Source organism: Microtus pennsylvanicus, chromosome 4 (assembly GCF_037038515.1).
Source record: "Microtus pennsylvanicus isolate mMicPen1 chromosome 4, mMicPen1.hap1, whole genome shotgun sequence".
Taxonomy (NCBI): Eukaryota; Metazoa; Chordata; class Mammalia; order Rodentia; family Cricetidae; genus Microtus; species Microtus pennsylvanicus.
In genome coordinates, this window is record NC_134582.1 from 25,986,022 (window position 1) to 25,999,975 (window position 13,954).

General features: G+C 38.1%; 1 protein-coding gene and 1 pseudogene across 1 annotated transcript in view; one reads left to right on the forward strand and one right to left on the reverse strand.

Annotated features, from left to right (window-relative positions):
- Positions 1-13,954, reverse strand: part of Chsy3 (chondroitin sulfate synthase 3) — a 225,104-nt gene that overhangs the window by 97,956 nt on the left and 113,194 nt on the right. The window lies entirely within an intron of this gene.
- LOC142848521 (elongation factor 1-alpha 1 pseudogene) overlaps positions 9,257-13,954 on the forward strand; it is a 52,095-nt pseudogene continuing 47,397 nt past the window's right edge.

Genomic DNA, 13,954 nt, shown 5'->3' on the forward strand with positions numbered 1-13,954 from the left:
AATAGCCCATACTGAACATAGAGAGGAGATGTCCTATGGCCAGTGCTAACGATAGACAGGACTGAGAGCTTAGTAGTCAATGGCCCGCTGAGAAACCCTGATCACGCAGGGACTGAGTTCATGCAGGAATGAAAGCATGGGCTGGTGTTCCAACTTACTGAGCAAGGAAAGGTTTCCTTGGCCAAGTGCTATATATTATAAGATTAGATTGTGCTACAGAGGTCTAGATAGAAATAAGAAATAAAGTCCAAGCTTGAGAACCTAAAATTAAGAGCTCAGCTATTTCATAGTCTTCATTTTAAAGACAGTTACACTGAGAAGCATGACTTCATTCTATCCACAGATACAGCAAAGAGATGGGATTCAACTGGGCTTGCAGAAATAGTTGTGTGGCATATGGTAGAGGATGGGCATTGGAATGAGAAACACAATTGGGTGGGTATATGTATATCCCCTTATACATATATGCATGAATATACATGCACAGAGGTACTTCTGAAGGGCTGAGGGTATTCAGCTGAGCAAGACTCGAAGCTTGACAGAAAACACAAATGTTCAGATGTTATGAATCCAGCCTAATTGTTAGAAGGTCAGGGAGAATTGTCAGCTTTCCAACACCCACAGTAATGCACTGAACAAGCTCTTTGCTTTTTCTACGGATTTTCAAAGCACATGAAGCTATGTAGTCGAGATCACTTAGAGCCTGTCAAGGGCATCTTAGTTTCTATTTTCTTCACAACAGCTCTGCAGAAGGTATCAGGTTACGCTACCTTTCAAGACAAAGAAGAAAGATTTTAAAAGTTGAACAATACGCCTGAAGTCAGGGCATAATGTGGGAAGAGCCAGACACTATCCATCACAAGTCTATAAAACTGTCTGTTCTTATGCATCATCCTATTTTAACTGTCCATAAAGCTACTCCTATAAAAAAAAATCCAAACTCCAATCTAATAAAGAAACCACTAAAACCATAAATGAAGTAGAAAATGAGATACTTGCTTTTGAATCCGACATGACAATATGCTGCTAGTTCTAGATACACTTACCTAAATGTTAAAACTTCAAAAAGTATCAAAATTGGGAATAAGGTTTTTGTCATGATATTTGCCTTCGAGTCTTTCAAAAAGGAAATTTCCATTTGAAAAAAAGCACATTCATAAGTGTCGAAGTGAGATTTGAAAGGAAATGTTCTGCTCAGAAGTGACAGCAACACTCGGGCTGAAATGTCTGTGGAAAGCATTGTGACCTCAGCTCTGAATTCTGTGCTCCTCACAGCTGACATCCTGGCTGGGGATGTGGTAGAGGGGCTATTGTCATGGGTCTCTGAGGCAGATAATAGAAGAGCAGAGAATCGTGATTTCCCTAAGACACAGCAACTCTTGAAATTCAGGCAGCGCCTTCCCTCTGATGTTTGCAGAATTCTTTAACAAACATAATCTCATCAATCCTCATAATAACCTTGAGAGGAAAAGAAATCCCAGCACTTAATGTCCTGCTTTGATGATTATAGCATACTAGACAAATGAGTCCAGAGGGATAATGATGAAAGAGAGATGAGACAGGATGTGAGAGATTGGGAGCGGGCCCTAGCCTGCTGGATTCCGGGATTCCTCCTTATCCTCTGCACTTCTTGATGGCCCCCAACAGATGTAGCTGATTTCTCCAGACTTCTGTCTTTCATTCTTCTCTGAACCCTACAATACTGATAAAAGCATCAAGTCAAAACTGTCTGCTGCCTTTTGTATTTTGTATTTCTAAGGGCTACTCAGGAGCCTAGGGCTCTTCACTGGGCAAAAGTTAATGATGGTCTCCAACATCACCTATTTGAGATCTGAAGTCAGACAGCCTCATTTAAGATTCTACCAGAACCTCTTATAAACAATTTCCAATTCTCTGGTTTATTTATGATCTCTAAATCTCTGTTTTCTCACACATAAATGGGAACAATATTTCACTATATTGCAGTAGAGATAAAAATACACACAAACTGCTTAGGCCTGTGACTAATGAAGATTAAGTATTCAATAGATGATAACTGTTATAAGTATGTATTTATATTTTTGATTTCCTTAGAAATCATTTTCCTAGGGAGTTTCTATTTATTACATACAGTAGCACTTATGAAATAGTCTCCAATGAACAATTTAGCATTAAACTTACACATCATACACACAGTAAACCTAGTTTAGCAGGCCAACTCAAAGGCCATACAAAATATGGATACTTCTGAATGATCGTCACTGTACTAAGATTTCCAGGATAATCTCAATTTCTGCTTTCCGATAACTTTAGTTTTCTTTCCAGTCACTGTGATATGTCTGCTGACATAAACAAATTAGGGTAGAAGGGATTCATGCCAACTCACAATTTCAGGTTACAGTGCATCAGTGCAAAGTTAAGATGGCAGCCTAGTCCCACCCATAGTCCAGAGCAGTAAATGTATCTGTGCATGCTTACACTCAGGTCCCTCTTCCATTCTTGAGCAGTTTAGAATCCCCTACCTAGGGAATGGTGTCACCCTCAATGGGTGGTTCTTCCTTTCTCAAAATGGTGATGAAGATAATTCTGAAAGATAGTCCATAGGCTGACCTAAACCATCTACTATTAAGATTCTCAGTCCATAGGCTGATGTAGACCATCAACTACAGTGATTCTCAGTCCATAGTGGAACCTAGACCATCAACTACTGAGATTCTCTTTCCAAAAAGAATCTATTCTATACCAAATTGAAAGTTGAATTATCAATCATGCCAGTATGGAGTTTTTGTTTATTTGTTTGTTTATTATGGATACAGTGTTCTGTCCGTATGTCTGCCTGCCAGCCAAAAGAGGGCAACAGATCTCACTATAGATGATTGTGAGCCACCATGTGGTTCCTGAGATTTGAACTCAGGTCCTCTGGAAGAACAGCCAGTGCTCTTAAATGATGAGCCATCTATCCAATCCCACAGAGTTTCTTGTATCTAAATATAATATGCTTTAAGTCTAATTATCCAGCCTTTTGTTACCACCAATTACTGCACTTTTGCGATATCTTGCTATATTGGTTATTGCTGTGGTTCATAGGTGTCATAGCTGGGCAGGACTATTAATTTCTTTCCTCTTTGGGTAGCTTGGGTGGCATTTTCTGAAAGCATGGGAGATAGACTGCAGGGCAGAGGCTTTCGGGTTAGATTAGCTGAAATAAGACTAGCCATGTGTCCTAAGAGTGTGGTATCTTGAGCAATAGAGACTTACTTTCAATCTCTGAAGGCAAACAAGGGCAAAAGCAATATTTTTGGAATCATTTGAACTACTCTGACCAACAACTAAATAGGTGATTCTTGTGCCCGGGGTGTTTATTGGCTAGGATAAAGATGAGGGTCATTGTCAGTCCAAGTGACATGAATTTATAATATATACACATATAAATAGACTTCTATGTATTATGTAGACTAGAAAAAATGATTCCTTGAGCTTCATCAGACAACCTTTGTGTTGTTTGCCTTTCATCCCTCATTTCCTCTATTGAACTCCTTCCCCTCTTTCCAGTTGAATACTTCTCTCCTTTTTTTCATTTCCCCTTTATATCACCCAATCTCCTGCTACTCCTCAATCAAGCTCCCGACCAGCAGGGTCCTTTTATACTTTCCTTGTTTCTGTGGTCATTCCATATTGTGATGTAGTTATAATTTAATTGAAAATGTGTAAGGAGATAAAGAAAATAAAGAAAACAAAATATAACACATACTGAAAAATACTTCCCAACTTCTGCCTCCCTTCTCACTGCAGGGAATGAACTCCCCTAGATTGCAGAGGGCATGCAGGAGCCCAGCACTGCACTTCCTCCACACTGAGTCGGTTCTGAGGTTCCCATAGATGTCTTTGCTTCTGCCAGTCAGTGCCAGTTAGTAGCCATCCGATGATATCTCACTGGTAATAATACCGCAGATGACTGTGCTGACTGCCGTTCCTCTTGTATTCTCAGCATACACTCCAGCCACATGCAGGTACTCTGGATGAGCTTCCTTCATCCATATTAATGAGCATTTTTCTACTTCAAAAGCTTCACTCCAGGAAAAGACCACTGGCTATCCCACAAGACTTCTCCCCAAAGTTCCACATAAATCCCAGCAGAAGGAATGTAAGTTATGTTTCTTTGTTAATTCTGTGTAAACTTGGAGAAAACCATATCTGTATAGCTAAATATATACATTATTTCTTTAGAGAACTTTTTAAGTATGCATGTAGGAACATTTCCAAGCATATTAATCTCAAAGAAATGTTAAATCATTTAAGTGTGAAATTAAGATCAAGCATTCATGCATTCATTATCATCTATACACAAACATTTCTTACTGTTTTACTCCAGAAGATTTAGGAAACTCGAATGAAAAAAAAATAGTTCTTTTCCTTAGGGATTTATAAGCTAAATAAGGAATCAAAGTTTGTTCTCAAATAATTATAATGTGATGTGGAGTGTGATAGAATCACAGAGAATATAAAAGCCGAGAGTCCTAAGATTACACAGAGAGATTTGAATGTAATCGGGAATGCTGGTTTTTAGAAGTGGGATTGAACGTACATAGTAAAAAAACACAGACAAGGCAGCAAGAACCAAAGTCATCTTTTCCCAGCTTTCAGAGTCAATGTGGAATAAGGGAACAATAGCAGTCATGCCTGAGGGAAGGGCTGTAGTTGCAGAGGGCATCTCTGCGAGGCAGAGAGTATGTTGCAGGAAGGCAGCCAATGCTGCACACTTCCATGCATGTCATAGGTCAGCATCCATATGAACAATGAGGAAAGACTTACCAGCTGCAAAGATATTGAGCATTGGCAGCTGGGGAGGTGATGATGCCCTTAAACAGGATGATGAGATAAAATAAAACAATATCTCAAAAGAGATAAATTTGAGTGGTGTAGCATGAATTTGAAGTATTGGAATAAGCAGTAGAAATTATCCCAGGTAATATGAGTGGATTCCAGGGGTCAGCAAAGATCTCAGGAGGTGTGTGCCTGACATGATCTTATGCCATGCACATGGTCCTTTTCTTTCTGGAGATCTTTCCCACCCCATTTGTATTTTAGCATTTATCTTTATTTTGATTGACAGAACAAAATGCTAAAAAAAAAAATGAGGTTATGATCTTTTTAAAAGATCTGACTCTCAGATTGAGCAGGTTTTATTTGTTTGTTTGTTTGGGAAATAGATATTTAAGAAAGAAAGAAAAGAAGGAAGAAAGGAGAGAAGGAAGGAAGAAATTGTAAAATTCTGACTCGGTATTCTTCATAATATCTACAGAACGTCTCACATAAGTAACAGCTGCTTGAGAAGCAACAGTTTGAATGAGTGGAAAAGGAAAGAACTCTCACTATATTGTCTATGAAACATGAGCAGAAGGCATTGAACATAGCCAAACAGGAGTAATTTTGGCACAATGAATGCAACTACATAAGCTGAAGTAAATAAAATGTATGTGAACACACCAATATCTTTGAATTTCATATTGCTTCTTCTGAGTTATCACTACATTTCAATTAGTTATAAAATATTCTGAATACATGAATGTTCAACAAGCAAAATCTCTATGAAAATGATTTGGCTCAGAGTTGTAATAAAAGTGCTTGAGTTTTATCACAAGGGTTGATTTTTTATGCATAGTTATATACTAAGGTTGACTAATATTTCCTTCCTTTGGCCTTTAAAACAAAACAAAAAATACTGATATTTACAACAAATGGTGTAACATTCTGAATGAGTGAAAGGCTTTACAATTTCAAACCCTTTATTCTGGTGAATCCTCAAGATAGTCCAGGAAGTGGGATCCTGATTCCATTTACAACTGATCAAAATAAAGATAACATACACAATCACATGACTATTCAAAGCTTGACTATGCTTATCATGTATCTATTTATTTAAATGTAAATTTCCATTTTCAGAAATGTGATTCTCTTTTGTCTTTGGTGTTCGAGCCAGGATTCCAATTCCATACAATAAGCACTGAATTTTAAATATAGTGATGATATAATTGGGAGTAGCAGTGTATATTATGTGAGTCTGAGGTTAATGGAAAAGTGAAGAAAAAACAATCTTCACACTTTTAACAAGTTATTTTTTTCTCCCAAGAGCATTACCAGAAAATATCTATTTTTAGAACTAGTAAATACCCAAATTCCAGATGTCATGGGGGTGTGAACATCACATAAAAATTATAATTTATAAAATGTCAAGATTTTATTTTCATTATCTCCTAGATATTGTGAACTAATTTGATAATAATAAATGTATACTCACAATTCCCTGTTTTATTTGAATTTATATGATCCTAACAGCTTTATTCTACTAAGAATTTACAACACTGGGGCTGGAAAGATGATTCAGTAGTTAAGAGCACTTGCTGTTCTTGCAAAGACCTGTGTTCATTTCCTAGCACCCCATCAGGTGGCTTATAATTCTCTGTCTGGTGTTGGAAGTTCTTCTGTCTATGTGTTTATTTTATTGGTTAATGAATAAAGAAAACAGGCTTGGCCTATAGCATGGGTGGAAGAAGGCGGAGTCAGAGAGAAGCCATGGGGCCACCAGAGTCAGACATGCCGGATCTTTGCCAGTAAGCCACTGCCACGTGGCGATATACAGATTAATTAGAATTGAGTTTAATTAATATGAGTTAGCCAACAAGAAGCTAGAGCTCATGGGCCCAGCAGTGTTTTAATTAACATAGTTTCTATGTGGTTATTTTGTTTCTCGGCAGCTGGGACAGACAAGTGGCCTCCTCCTACATCTGTCACTCCAGTTCCAGGGGATGTCCAACCCTCTTCTGGAAGCTGAGGGCACTGCACACAGGTGGTACACATATAAACAAGCAGAATTTATGTCCTATCTTTTGGTAGGTAGTAGATGGTTTCTTTGTTACAAGGAATTAAGCTTTATAATATGCATGCTTGCATGATACTTCTTTTCTGTATGTGTCTGTATCAGCTTGACTCAAACTACAGTCAGCTGAGAATCTAAGAAGAAGGAACTTTAATTGGTAAAATGCCTCCATCTGACTGGCCTGTAGGGCATGTTACTGATTCATGATTGATGTGAGAAGGTCCAGCCCACTTGGGTGGTGCCACCCCTGGAAAGGGGGTCTTGCAAGGTGTAAGGAAAAGTAGCAGAACACGTACCTGAGGAGCAAATCAGTAAGTAGGTCCCTACACAGACTCTGCTTCAGTTCTTTCCCTGACTTCCCTCAAAAATGTACAGTGACTAGAACATGTAAGACGAATAAACTCTTTCCTCCCCCACGTTGCTTTTGGTTATAGTGGTTTAATCACTGGAATAAAAAGCAAACTAGGGATCTTGTTTTTTAAAAACAAAAACCAAAACAGTTAAATTGTCCAGTATTACAACATATCACAAGAATGCACAGGGTCAAGTGAAAAGGTCTGAACTCCAACTTAGAGGAATATTGTTTATTTTCAAACTAGCTCTTGAGAACTGGAGCTCACATTGGACTCAGTGTCTCACTCCTGTCTCTGGCAAGAGAGATGGGCTCTACTCTGATGTGTGTCTTGAAAGCTATACAGTAAAAAATGCCAAAAAAATATTTGAAAACTAAATAAAATACATTGTAACATGAAAATTCAGGAAAGCTATCCACAGTAATACATGCTTATAATCCTAGCACTTACAAATTGGAGAATCAAGAGTTCAAGACCTGCCTTAACTGCATTGTGAATCTGAGGATAATCTCAGCCACATGAGGCCCTAGCTAAAGAAGAAGAAAGAAAAACTGGGGGTATGTTATTTTAGTTGGTTTCACTGACATTTTTGCTAAAAGTGGTATTTCTTTCTTGCAATCTTCCTTTGTGTATTTATGTTCATATTGCAGGGGTTGGGTTGGGGTGTGTGTGTATGTGGTGTGTGTGCGTGTGTGTGTGCGTGTGTGTGAATCCTCAGATGTCACTTTGTTTGATTTCAACCAGGGTCTATTACTTGATCTAACACCTTCTAAGTAGGGTAGATTAGTAGTAGTAGGGAGGCTAAGCTGGTTGGCTGAGAGCTTTGCAGATAACCTACCCAACATTATATATCAGTGCATGGCCACACCTTGCTTTTTGAGGTGGGTTCAGATGATTACACTCTAGTCTTCACATTTCCACAGAAAGCACTTTACTGTCTGAGCCATCTCTCTAGCATGCTTTTCTATCTATTTCAAGAGGAAAAAAACAATACATAGGCATGTTTATGGAACACAATACAATGTTTCGATCCCTGTCCATGCTGTGGAATTTCATCAGCTTTTATTTCTGATGGGATGAAGAGCTTACTATTATTTTTACTGAGGATATTGTATATTATTTCATACACATCACATTGTTATCAAGTGTGTTCACAATGCACTATAAACCATCACTGACAGAAGTCCTTCTGTCTAACTGACCATCTACCTCTTCTCCAACCACCATCTTTCCCCCACATCTTCTCCTTTCCATCAACTTCAGGCAACCATATTTCTTCTCCCTATTAGTTATACCAGGTCAGATTCCACACTGAAATGATTTCACACAGTATTGCCTTTTCTGCTTCTGGCTCGTTTTACCCAGCATACTGTTCTATTCATGTAGTCACAAATGACAAACCCCATCCTCGTTTTCCTGTCTTCACTTTTAAATCTGTATAATATTTCACTTTCATGGACTAAAAAGATTAATATGGTCGAAATATCTATAATATCTAAAACAAGTTACAGTTTGGATGTACTTCATATAAAATTCCAATGACATATTGTTATAAATAGAAAAAGAAATCATAAAAATTCTTATGGAGATGCAAAAGTTTAAATAACTAAAGCAATCTTGCGAAAGGATATAGAGCAGATATACTAACTTGCATGATTTAAAATCTAGTATGAAACTGACATTTTAAACAATATATATATATATATGTATATGATAAAGATACAACAATTAAATACTTGATGACAGACACAAAGACACAAACACCAATAAAGCCAAATAATGATGCCAGAAATAAATTCACACATACATAATCAAATGATTCTCTTTTTACATAAAAGCCAATAAAAAGCTATGGAAAATATTTTTTCTTTAGTAATCCAGACACAGAAGAATACAGTTAGAACATTACCTATTACTGCATGCCCTAAAACAGTGGTGGACTATGACTCAAAACCACTAAAGAAAGTAGGAAAGATTTTATGACACCTGCGTACACAACGACTTCTTGCAAATAACGCTGAAAGTATAAATGCAAACGTAAAAACGGATGAAGGAGAACATGAGCAGCTATGAAGCTCCCCCTGGAAAACAGACAGCTACCACCATGGAGGCAGAAGCCTTGGTGCAGGAGGTGAGCATCCAGACTGTGGTCTGAAAAGAGGCTGACATATGAGGAAGTCAGGTCGCAGCAAGAAGCACATAACATGATTGAAAATGCAACTGAAGGACCTGAAAGGACATTTGAAAAGTGTTCTATATCTCAAATCACCAGTAAGAGAAAAATTAAATCCAAAATTATATGTAATGCGACATCTTTTAGAATATCTTACAGAAAGGAAAAATAATAATATGTACTGTCAAGGATATGGAAAAAGGGAAAGACTTTTACAGTGATTCTGAAACTGTAAATTTGCATAGGTGGTTTAGAAAGTAATATATAGATTCCTCAAAAACCTTAAAGTTGATCAACCATAAGGTCCAGTAGGCACACATTGGGTATGCAGCCAGTAAGAATGAATCAGGCATATGATGCTGAAGGGCTATCTGTGCACAAAGTTCATGCATCACTCCTTCCATGGTCCTCCATTAATGAATGAGTGAACGAGGAAAACATGGCGTGCACATGTGCAAGGACAAGAGGGAGGCTTGTCTAGTCAGCCACCCTTTGTTCTTTTCTATGATGTTAAATTAAACTCCTTTTGTACACAGACATGGGCTTCTATTCATTTATTTATTATGTCCAAAATGTTCAGAGAATGCATCCACATATTTTCACAACATAAAATATCATTTGTAAATTTCTTTGGATGAACACCTTCATTTCCATGCAAAATTCTAAATGTAAAGTTATAGGCTTCCGGGCACTACTATTTTATACGATGATAGTGACATCTACAATATAGTTATGAAACTGTGTCTTTATTACTTTCCCAATTAGTTAATAAATAAATGTGCTTATAAAGCTATGTGCTGTCTCAGAGATGTTATAACAGAGAGAATACTTTATTGTTTTCATTTATTGACAAAGCCGGACAAGAGACTCTGCTACACAGCAGAGCTGCCCTTATCTCAAAAGTCCCTCTTGTCATTTTATGACGCTAAATGGCAGAGACATACACATGAATGGACCCAATGAACAAGGGGTTTATGTCTACGGACCTTCAGACTATTTCTTTTGCGATTAAAAATGGAACTAGAGCAGCAAGAATTTTGCAGCTCTTTACTATGTTCATTTTGTACCAGTTTCATCTGGGCTTCCGTGGATATTTACCTTACATTTAAAAAGTCCTTTTTCTTCATTTTTAATTATGTATTGTGGGGGCTGAGACTATGCACAAGTGATTGGTGATGGCAGTGCCAGCCAAGGGCAGAAGACTGTGTTAGATCCCATGGAGCTGGGGCTACCGGTACTTGTGAGCCACAATACATTTGTGCTGGTAGCTAAACCTGGGTCCCCTTGAAGAGCTAGTGTGCTTGAAAACCTGAGTCCTCTCTCCAGCTCCAAGGTTTATTTAACTGCTATTAATGCTTTAACAGTACAAACATCAGTAAGTTTATCAAAATTGTGATAGCTGAACTTATTTCTCCATCACTATAATATATAAGATGGGAGGCAGGCATTTAGCTGCATAATTGAGTACTGGCCTTAGAATTATTTTCTCATTTCAACTCTTAGGCAGTCAACTGTGTTTAGTCATTTTATTGTTCCAGTGCTAAACTATGAACTCCATAGTTAATTAAACTTTTACAACTGGAAAGTGTTTTTGTTTTATCTTTCTAGGTCAGCAAAATCCACAGACAGTTTATTGATATGCATCAGGGAAATCTGGCCTCGGATTTTGCTGCCTCTTCAATTACATTTTCCATCCATAGGTTAATTAAGGCCTAGATTGACTAATGGAAAGTACGGGTCTTTTATGACAAGATGTTTAGAGAAAGGAAGGTATACACATGCTAGGCATAGTTCACCTACTTATTCATTTATTAAAGGAAACTAATTGAGTCATAGACTAGTAGCTGACACTAGAGATGTCAAAGAAGCAAACCCAAGTCTCCTTCACCAACAGGGCTGTGTTATAGTAGCTTTGGAACTTCTTCTTTAAGTAGGTGAAAGATCGGGTCTTTATGCCAGAACCTAGGAGTGGTGGGCTATAAGCAAAGTGACTGCAACCATCCCACAGTGCCATGGCTGATAAAGGATTTGAGAAAGTATCTCTAGCATCACGCTGTTCAGAACAGTCCTTCCTAAGGAAACACCAGTACTCACTTTCTATGAAACTGGCTCCATACTTTCTGTCTAGACTTCTGTGGTTTGGCACTCCCTTGCTTTGCAGCATCACTCAGGGATGTCCAAGGATCTTGCCACACTCTTCCATATTAGGAAGAGAGCAGCAGTTTTGTTACATAGCCCTTTTTGAATTTCAGGAGTGCAGTGTGTTTTTTGAGTGGTTTTCCTGGTAAAGGCTAATAAACAGGGAAGTAATAACAATAGAGGTAGCCCAACTGGCAAGCAGGTGGACTGTGTTGCTCCATCATGGAGACACTCCAGTAATTATAAAATCCTCTGAAAATAAAATAGACATGTCATGAATTTTCCATCTTACTTTAAAAATATCTTGGGAAATTCAAATGCATTCAGCTCTTTCCCTTGCAATTATAGGGTTCATTAACAGTAACTACAGGTTCTCTGCATATTTTGGTCATACCAAAGTCCCAGCTGAAAAGCCAATAAGGAAATACAAACTCGGTTTGATGAAATATGAAAACAGGTCAAGTGGAGGAAGGGGTAGGAGCATATGCTGACAACTTAAATGTATAGAAAATACATTTTTATAGCTGCTTGGAATTTACACGCTGAGTATTGAGTTATTTGTTGGGACATTTGTGCAGAGAGAGGAGCATTGCACGTTGCAGACTGAAGCTGTAGCTGGAATCCACTTCCTATAAAGGTCTGTATTATTTGTAGGCGCCTGGACCACATGAAGTCACTGCACAGTGTTGCATTGTATGCGTGAAACCCAAAGAGGAGTGGCATACAGTCTGTGTCGTTGAAATCATAGGCAAATAAAAAAGGAAGAGCCAGATAGACAAGCAGCCATGTCACCCATCCTCACCCTTTGTCCTCGCCAGTCATTGCACCTCGTGTTCAAACTAGTTTCCTCTGACGAAGATGGTTTCCCAGGCTCTTCTCCAGAATGGCTATTCCTTCTCCCCAAAGCTTAGCATCACAAAGTACAAACTTGAGGATCCTTCTCGCTTCTAGCTAATCGGATTCCCTCCAGCATTAAAAACTCAGTTTTGAATTTTATGTCCTCAGATTATATCACTGTCCAAGATGTCAACTCTGAGACTCTGTCATCCAAATCTCAAAAAAATGTTAGCTATTAAGAATCTTCAAGAAAGTCCCAATTCTTTAACGTATCAACACCCACACCAATCATTCTCTCAGCATTGTACTTTCAAGTCTTAATCTCCACATCTCCCATGATCTAACAAGTTTTCCTTCTGTGTAACCTCAACCCTTCACTACTAGGCAATTTTCTATGCTTTATTAAAGTCAGTGTATCCTTCCCACGGTCTGTTTCCATTAGCCTGCCCTACAACTATCATCTTCTTTCGTTCCATCTTGCCCAAACCCGTCAGCCCTTCTAGGACCCACAACCAGTGAAGCTAATCACCACTCTATTAATGTTTCAGAACCTATGGCCCATCTTACAGTCTCTTGTCTTTGACCCTTCTGTTACTTCTACTCTCTTGGTTCATCTGCTCACTATTAAAAATCTGTGACTAAATCCAATGACTTACTGACTTTCTGGTACAAGAGAACAAAAGGGTAGACAACACAAAAAACATTCCAAACCCTGACTCCAGCGCCTTCCTTTTACTTCAGCTCTATTGTTTCAGTTAACCATACCAACCAGCACAGAATTTTAGTTCTGTGTTTCTCCTGTCCTATCCATTCCAGCAGCAAATTGTATTGACTTTCTTTAAAGCATAGCCCCCCACAGTTAATCACTACTTACCACTTGTACCATGTCAATGCATGTCATCGTCACGTTCCTTGTGGGTTAACAGATGGCTATTCCATACTTCCTCATTTGTCCTCACTATCTTCAGCATATTGTCCCCTATTGCTATTCTTGTTCTTTGCCCAAAAGTCATAGTAGCTTTCTTGTTATTTTTATAATAAGACAAGAATAAGTCATAACCTTTGACATGTTCTTTGATCTGGAATGTCTTTACCTAGAAGGTTACATGGTTTACACTTCATCAAGCCGAATGTTATTTACACTGTCACAATTTAAAAAAAATGACTCAATAAATTAGTGAGAAGACAGGAAGAACATGTGGGCAGTGTATTTAGCTAGTGAGAATAAAACTAAGGGTAGAAGGACCGAGTAAGTTGTAAGAAGCTGTGAAAAATTCAGGGAGAAGAGTATCATGGAAACACTTGTGAAGATTTCTCTAATTAGAAGAAACATCTCTCCAGACAGATGGATCCAGCGGTTTCAGAGTCAGGTCAGAGAGCACTACATGTCTGAGTCATGCAGCTTTCGAACTTCAGAATCCACACTTTTCATGAAAGCATCTGGTAGTATCTATTGCATGCCCCTAAAGCACTCATTCAGACACTGACCAGATTACTTGTAAAATGCATTTATTTTTACCATATATCAATATGCCATCATTATCTGGGATTTGGTTTCTAGGCAAAAAAAAGTGCTACTTAATAATGTAAGTATGT